We start from the raw sequence: 6,910 nt of genomic DNA, 5'->3' as shown, positions 1-6,910 counted from the left end.
TGTCCTGAGCAGGGGGTGAAGACGTTAGCTCAGGCGCCGGGCGCAGAGGGGCTTGGGAGTGGCACCGAGAGGCTCACGCTGTCCAGGCTGGGGGTTGGGGTGGCCCTGCGTCCGGGGCTGTGCTCGGCAGCTGGCCTGGGACGCAGACCCTGCGCGAAGGGCGCACAGGGACTAAAGAGACTTCAGACCCTCGGAGGCATTTCCTGTTTTCCAGCGAACTGCAAACCGGCTTCCTGCTTAGAACAGTCCATAGGGAGGGGCTCTTTTTCTGGTGCTGGGAGGGGTGTCTGCGGGTGAGGATGCCGGCTCTGCTGGGCTCAGGGACCGGCTCTCAGGGCCCTGCTGGGAGGCGGTGGCAAGGGGTGAGGGGTGGGGCAGGACAGAAGGAATTCCCAGAGGCCTCTGCCCTGTTTCCTGGCTGTGCCTCCGCGTTCACATTCAAAGCTCTCTCGGAGAGCAACACAAGTTTAATTCCATCTAACAATTGTGTCTTTTCACACGGAGGTGGCATTTCTCTGGGGAAAAAAAGCAAAAAGGATGCAGGACCTGTGTGAGGGCAGGGACCAGGAGCCCCATGGGTGCAGCCGGGTCTTTGGCCCCAACTAGAGGCAGATGCAAATGGCAGGCTTGAGTACCGCATCTGCAGGCGGCCGGTTGCGTGGCCTGGACAACTTCCTGAACTCGCTGAGCCTCAGAGCCCTCCTTTCTCAAGCTGGGGACCTAATCACCACCTCCTCGGTGGCACAGTGTCCGCCCGGCCCACGGCAGGCACGCCGGAAGCCAGGCCTCCTTCTCTCCAACTGAGCACAGCAGTGAGAGGGGTACTTGGGCAAGAGGACGAGGCACGTGTGTTCCCATAGCAATCCAATTTGCTCCCCTGCAGCCAAAATGCTCCCAGCTGCTGCTGCTGACCCTTCCCAGATCCCCCCCTGCCCCCGGCACCCCCTCTCCACACCTGCAGGCACACCCTGGTCTGCCAGCTCCCCACGCCGATCCTGGATCTCTTCATTGCCTCAGTGGGCGGGGCAGGAGGGAATGATTTGGGAGGACAGACTTTCCACCCTGCCTTTGGCTGCATTTAGTCTCCCCAGGTTAGACTCTTTCCCTGCCAAGGGTCACCCAGGACCCCCCACTCCGCCCCAGCGTCCTCACAAGATACAGATTGCACACCCCCACGCACACCCGGGATGGGCATGGTGGAAGGCAGGGCCAGTTCAGCAAGCACATCAGCAGGGACCACGACTTTTTCAGGAGGTGCTGGCCAGGACAAGTCTGATTCGACCCCCACCATGGGCCCAAGCTCCAGAGGATGTGCTGGCCCTCGCTCAGCGGGAGGGCAGCAAGGGAAGGTGGGGAGGGGTCATCCAGCGGCCCCTGCTCTGATTTCATCTGCCGTCCTTGTGTCACCACTGCCACCTCTTAGTGAACAGAACCCACTAGAAGCGGCTCTCAGGAACGGATCCCCTTAGAGCAGCTAGAATCCCCGGAGGTGATAAGCACGGAGTCACGGGGGCTTACGCAGGTGTCTTTGTCAAGGGACTGGGCTAGCACATCTTTAATGGTACCTTGACTTACAACTTAAAAAAACAAAGTTTAGCCCTACAATCTGGACCTCCATTTGCACTCCTGCTTCCAATGTTTGGGGTGGTCTTGATCTTCTTACACATTATATGATTCCCTTACTGGTCATATTTATTGTTCATTGTCTGTCAAGACCCTACCCCCACAGAAGTTCTGTAAGGACACTGATTTTCATCTGTTTTGCTTACTGATGTCTCGATGAGTGGCTGGCACATGGCAGGAACTCTATGAACATTTGTGGGATAAATGAGAGAACGGGTAGTTCTGCATTATCTGTCCCATGTGTAAATACTTTGTCCTGTCTGAGCACACATGACCTGTCACTGGGTCTGCCAATTTGGGCAACCATCAGTAGAATGGGCTTAAGAACACAACAGTTTCACGGAGTCGTAAGGACTAAGTGAGTTATGTAATTTCTGACCTTCAGTTTCCTTATCTTTAAAAGGGATAAATGGAGTATTAACTACCATAGAAACTATCAACGACCTGAATCATGTGATTTGTGAGGCTTAAATGGATTACTTAGGTTAAGTGCCTAACACGATGTCTGAAACAAAGAAGGATAATACAGGTGAAACTTAAATAATTAATGGCCCAAAGAAGGAAGCACAGGGACACCTGGGTGGCTCAGCCGTTAAGCATCTGCCTTCCGCTCAGGTCACGATCCCAGGGTCCTGGGATCGAGCCCTGCATCGGGCTCCCTGCTCAGTGGGGAGTCTGCTTCTGCCTTTCCTCCCCACTCAGGCTTTCTCTGTCTCTCTCTCAAATAAATAAGGTCTTTAAAAAAAAAAAGTTAAAAAAAAAAGAAGAAGGGAGCATAAATGGTGAGATCCTGCAGTTAGTGCCCAGCAAGGGGCCCCCTCGGAGCCTCGAGAGCCGTGGGTGGCTGCCTGCTCCCACGGGCAGAAGGCCTGAAAAGCAGTAAGGTTTATGACAGTTTACCTGGCATTTCGGTTCTAGAACTGACGCGGACCTGATCTCAGTCCTCGGGCAGCCAACTACAGGATCCGATCAGAAGCAGAGTGGGCCGTGAAACCTGTCTGTCCTGTCATCCACAAAGACAGCCCTCTGCTGAGGGCAGGGCCAGGCTCTCTAGAGCCTGTCCCAGCTGCAGAGACCGTCAAGCCACTCTGCAGGATTCCTGTGACCCTGACAATCTCATGTCGAGAGACAAAGTCGCAGCACTGCCCTGGACGTCGGGTCCCCCACCCCAGCCCCTCGGCGCCACCCCGAGCTGCGCGCGGGTCTGGTGCTATTGCGTTAAGCATCCTTGCCACGGACATCCTCGCCGCCAACGCTTCTGCTCACCACTAGCCGGCCGTGAGGCAATTTTGCTCCGAAAGACAAAACCAAAACCAAAACTGGTCAGCGGTTTGGTTTTGTTTCTCCATTGAGACCATGTGCCCATTTTTATATTCGCCCACTTCTATATTCTATACATGTCGCCCTCATGACGGTCTACACAGCAGCTCGGAGTGCTGAGCCCACGCTTCCCTCACAGCCTCGGCGCTTCTGGCAACGGGCAAGTGACCACGCGCCAGGAACACACCGCAGCGCGGAAGCCTTCACCGCACGACACAGAGCCCGGTCACAACGACGCGGCCTCGTCCTTGGGAGCACATCCCTCCCTCAGCGGACAGAGGGAGAAATCACAGCGAAGAAAGAAAAATCTAGATGCCGAATGAGGAGACGAATCAACGAGTGCGCGTGCTCACACACACACAGACACACACAGACACACAGACACACACACACACACACACACACGCGGAGTGTAATACGAGGATGGAAAGGCTTTGAAGACAAGTGCTTTTCTATGATCCATGAAACAAACCCAGTTGTTTGAGCAGCGTGGCCACCCTGCACCATACAGTTTGAACGTATCCCGACATTTTGAATTTCACAATAAAGTCTTTTTAATGTTGCCATTCATGTTTTATTATGTCCCTTTTAATGAAAGTCTCTCTTCTATTTTTCGTGATTTTTACCTTTTACAGCAAAATCGCCTTATGGCTAATTAGTTAGGGGGTGCAGAGGCTCGTGGCAAGGTTGCTTACTGCCAAACTACCTGACCCAGCTGAGCGGCCACCCGGAACGCCCTTCTCTGCCCTTTGCCCTCTCCGCAGCCTCGACCTCCTTCAGTGCCCAATCACCACAGCCTCCTCCAGGAAGCCTGCCAGGATAACACACGCCTAACCCCCTTTCCTCTGGACTTCGCCAGCATCATGTACAGGGCTTATCTTTGTCTCTCTGGTCTGCCTTCTGCTGCTCCCCTGCGTGGGCCTGTCACATCTGCTGGTTGTTAAGTTCCCTGAGTGCCAAGACCTTCTCTACACTTGTGTTCCCTTCCTGCCCCAAAGAGGCTCCTTCACAGGTGGGGTGGGTGGTGTAGATGCCCCCAGAGAGCTGAGGGGCAGGGCGTCTGGAGGATGAGGGGAAAGAAAGCAGAGAGAGGACAGGAGAGCAAAGCAGTCATCAGTAGACCAGGCCACACTGCCCGCAATGCAGGCCGGGCTGCTGGTCAGGGACAGAGTGCCTTGGGGAAGAGAAAGAGCGGCCACAGTCTAGAAGCGGCGCTTTGGAACCTTTTATCTCGCTGACCTTCCACAAGAGGACTTGGAGGTAGTAGGTCTTGTTATCACCATTCAGTGAATGTGGAAACATGGCTGAGAAAGACACAGCTGCTTGCCTGAGCGGAAAACGCGAAAGCCAACCCTCTCGTCGTGGACTCTCCCTGAACCAATTTTTGTGATGCACTTCCCTGGGCTCTTTTTGGTGATCTCAGTGGCTGCCAGAGGGGGAGGCTTAGCTGCTCCCTGAGGACCTCGCAGGCCACGTTCTGAGACACACGGACATTTTATCAGCAAGCAGGCACGGAAGAGTCTTATGGCCATTGAACAAGTTCCATGAAGTCCCAGTTCTGTCAGTCTGGGTGTTTCCAATAGTGCCTTGAAGGAAAGGTCCATCCAGGTCAAATGTGACCCCGTGCCAGCCACAGACGAGGCTGCTGTGGGAGTTTGGGAACCAAGGCTCCGCCAGGACAGCAGAGGGAACGGGCAGCTTATGGGACCCACCTGTGCCATCCTCGGGGGGAAGGACAAAAGTCATCCTAGGGGCTGTGTGTGTGTGTATGGCAATTTTTATTGACAAACAATACACACAGACAGAAGTCCACCACACAAGGGCACAGCTCCGTGAATGATCACACAGAGAACACAGCTGTTCGCAGCTCCCAGCTCAGAAAACAACACTCAAGCACATCCCAGATGCTTTTGGGGGCCTTCTTAGTCACGACGTCCCCTCCCCACAAGGGCAACTGCTAGCCTGACTTCTAGCAGCACCGATGATCTGTTCTGCGACTCGACACAGATGGAATCACACGGTCTGCCCTGCTTTGCCCCTGGCTTCTTTTTTTTTTTTTTTTAACATTTTATTTATTTATTTATTTGACAGAGATAGAGACAGCCAGTGAGAGAGGGAACACAGCAGGGGGAGTGGGAGAGGAAGAAGCAGGCTCATAGCGGAGGAGCCTGATGTGGGGCTCGATCCCATAACGCCGGGATCACTCCCTGAGCCGAAGGCAGACGCCCAACCGCTGTGCCACCCAGGCGCCCCTGCGCCTGGCTTCTTAAACTCGACGGTACGTTGAGATTCCGCTATCTTGTTGCTCGTAGCTGTACATCACCCGAGGCTCTCGTGTTCTATTCTGCAAATACGCCACGATGCATTTCTTAGTTTATGGTTGATAGACTGTTCTGTGGAGTCAAGGGTATTTGTGTTCGGCGTTAGACTTTTAGTCATCTTTTTAGTAGCAAAACTTTTTCAAAGTGGTTGTACCATTTTATACTCAAAGCGGAAATGCCAGAAGTTCCATCTGTTCCACATCCCTAATAAAACTTGATAATGTCTGCCTTTTTTTCCCCCTTTTTAATGTGTGCCTTTTTATGCAGTCATTCGGGCAGGTGTGAAGTGGGATCGCACTGATTCACATTTGCACTGCCCCAAGTAGAAGGCTAGTTCTTCCATGTTTTTTGCTTTTAAATGTGGAGATTTGTCTTTAAGTATCTTTGACCATCTATTATCTCAAATATCACCAACGTCACCTTTCTAACATTCTTTATTCTGGTTAACAAGCCACCATTTTCCTTGAGAAAATATTTTCCTGGAATCCTTTATGCTAGTGACAAAACCTCCAGGTGTTGATGGGAGATAAGAGGGAGCAGAAGCACTTGGCGGCAGGCTTCTGGAAAAGACAAACAGTATTCGATCAGCTGTCCATCCCCGGAGGAGATACTCCAGATTGGCACAGCTGTTCCATCCTTCAAGTATTGCTTACAACCAACGTACCCTAAGTGTAGTATCATCGCTGAGGCTAAATACTCTCATGTAAGAAACAGATTTCATCACGTGCAGTCTAGCCTTCTTTCCACCACACCTCTGCCACTGCAAGTGTTACGACAACACATGTCAGGTGGCTCGGTCATCTTATCACACAGGGATTTTTAGGCTGCTGCTTACAGAAGCACTGGACCCTATTCAGGTGTAAGGGGATGGAGAAGGGGCAATGTGCGCATCGATTCCACGAGGAATCTGTTAGACTGGCAGGTTCTCAAGTCAAGGGCACAGCCACCCTATCAGGCTCCCCCGAAGCAGCTCTGGAGCCATTTAAGCCTCGCCAGGCACCGCTGTCCACGGTTTCCTGGGACAGATCGATCAGTGCCTGGCTTTCTCTTCTGGACCGTGGCTGCGGGTGGGGAGAGAGGTTCCACACCAGGGGTGCTGACCAGCAGCTGACCTTCCTTATAGCTTCCATGGGATTTGTGGAGTACATGGATTTGGGAGGATGAGTTCCCTCATCTCCCGGACTTTGGAGCTCTCTCTTCTGGGCCACCAGGCAAGGGAGGTGTAGGCTGGTCAGATTTCATTCAGTGAAATGCTTGGAGATGTCTTCTGACCTTCCTCAAACAGCTCCTTTTATTTCTTCTTTTATTTAAATTAATCAGACAGAAAAGCTGGTAAGATGTTTGCTTTTCCTTGGTCACTTACCTAGACACTTGCCTGAATCAGGGAGGAAACTAGGTGCTATATACAGCTTTCCCGTTGAGGGGGCCTGGGGGTCCACGCTACATCTCCAGGCAGGCACGAGACATTACTGGGGGGAGACAGAGAGTACATTCGGGATGACCTACCACAGTCATTGGTGGGCTTATGAGGAAGCGGTTTTGAGGGCTGAAAGGTTGATGGGTTGACCATCCCTTCACCTGAGGATGACAAATAATAAAACTGCAATCATTCCCACAACTCTTAAGGGAGACAGAGTTTTGGCTAA

Source organism: Ailuropoda melanoleuca, chromosome 4, assembly GCF_002007445.2.
Source record: "Ailuropoda melanoleuca isolate Jingjing chromosome 4, ASM200744v2, whole genome shotgun sequence".
NCBI classification, from domain to species: Eukaryota; Metazoa; Chordata; class Mammalia; order Carnivora; family Ursidae; genus Ailuropoda; species Ailuropoda melanoleuca.
Note: the sequence above shows the minus strand (reverse complement) of the source record.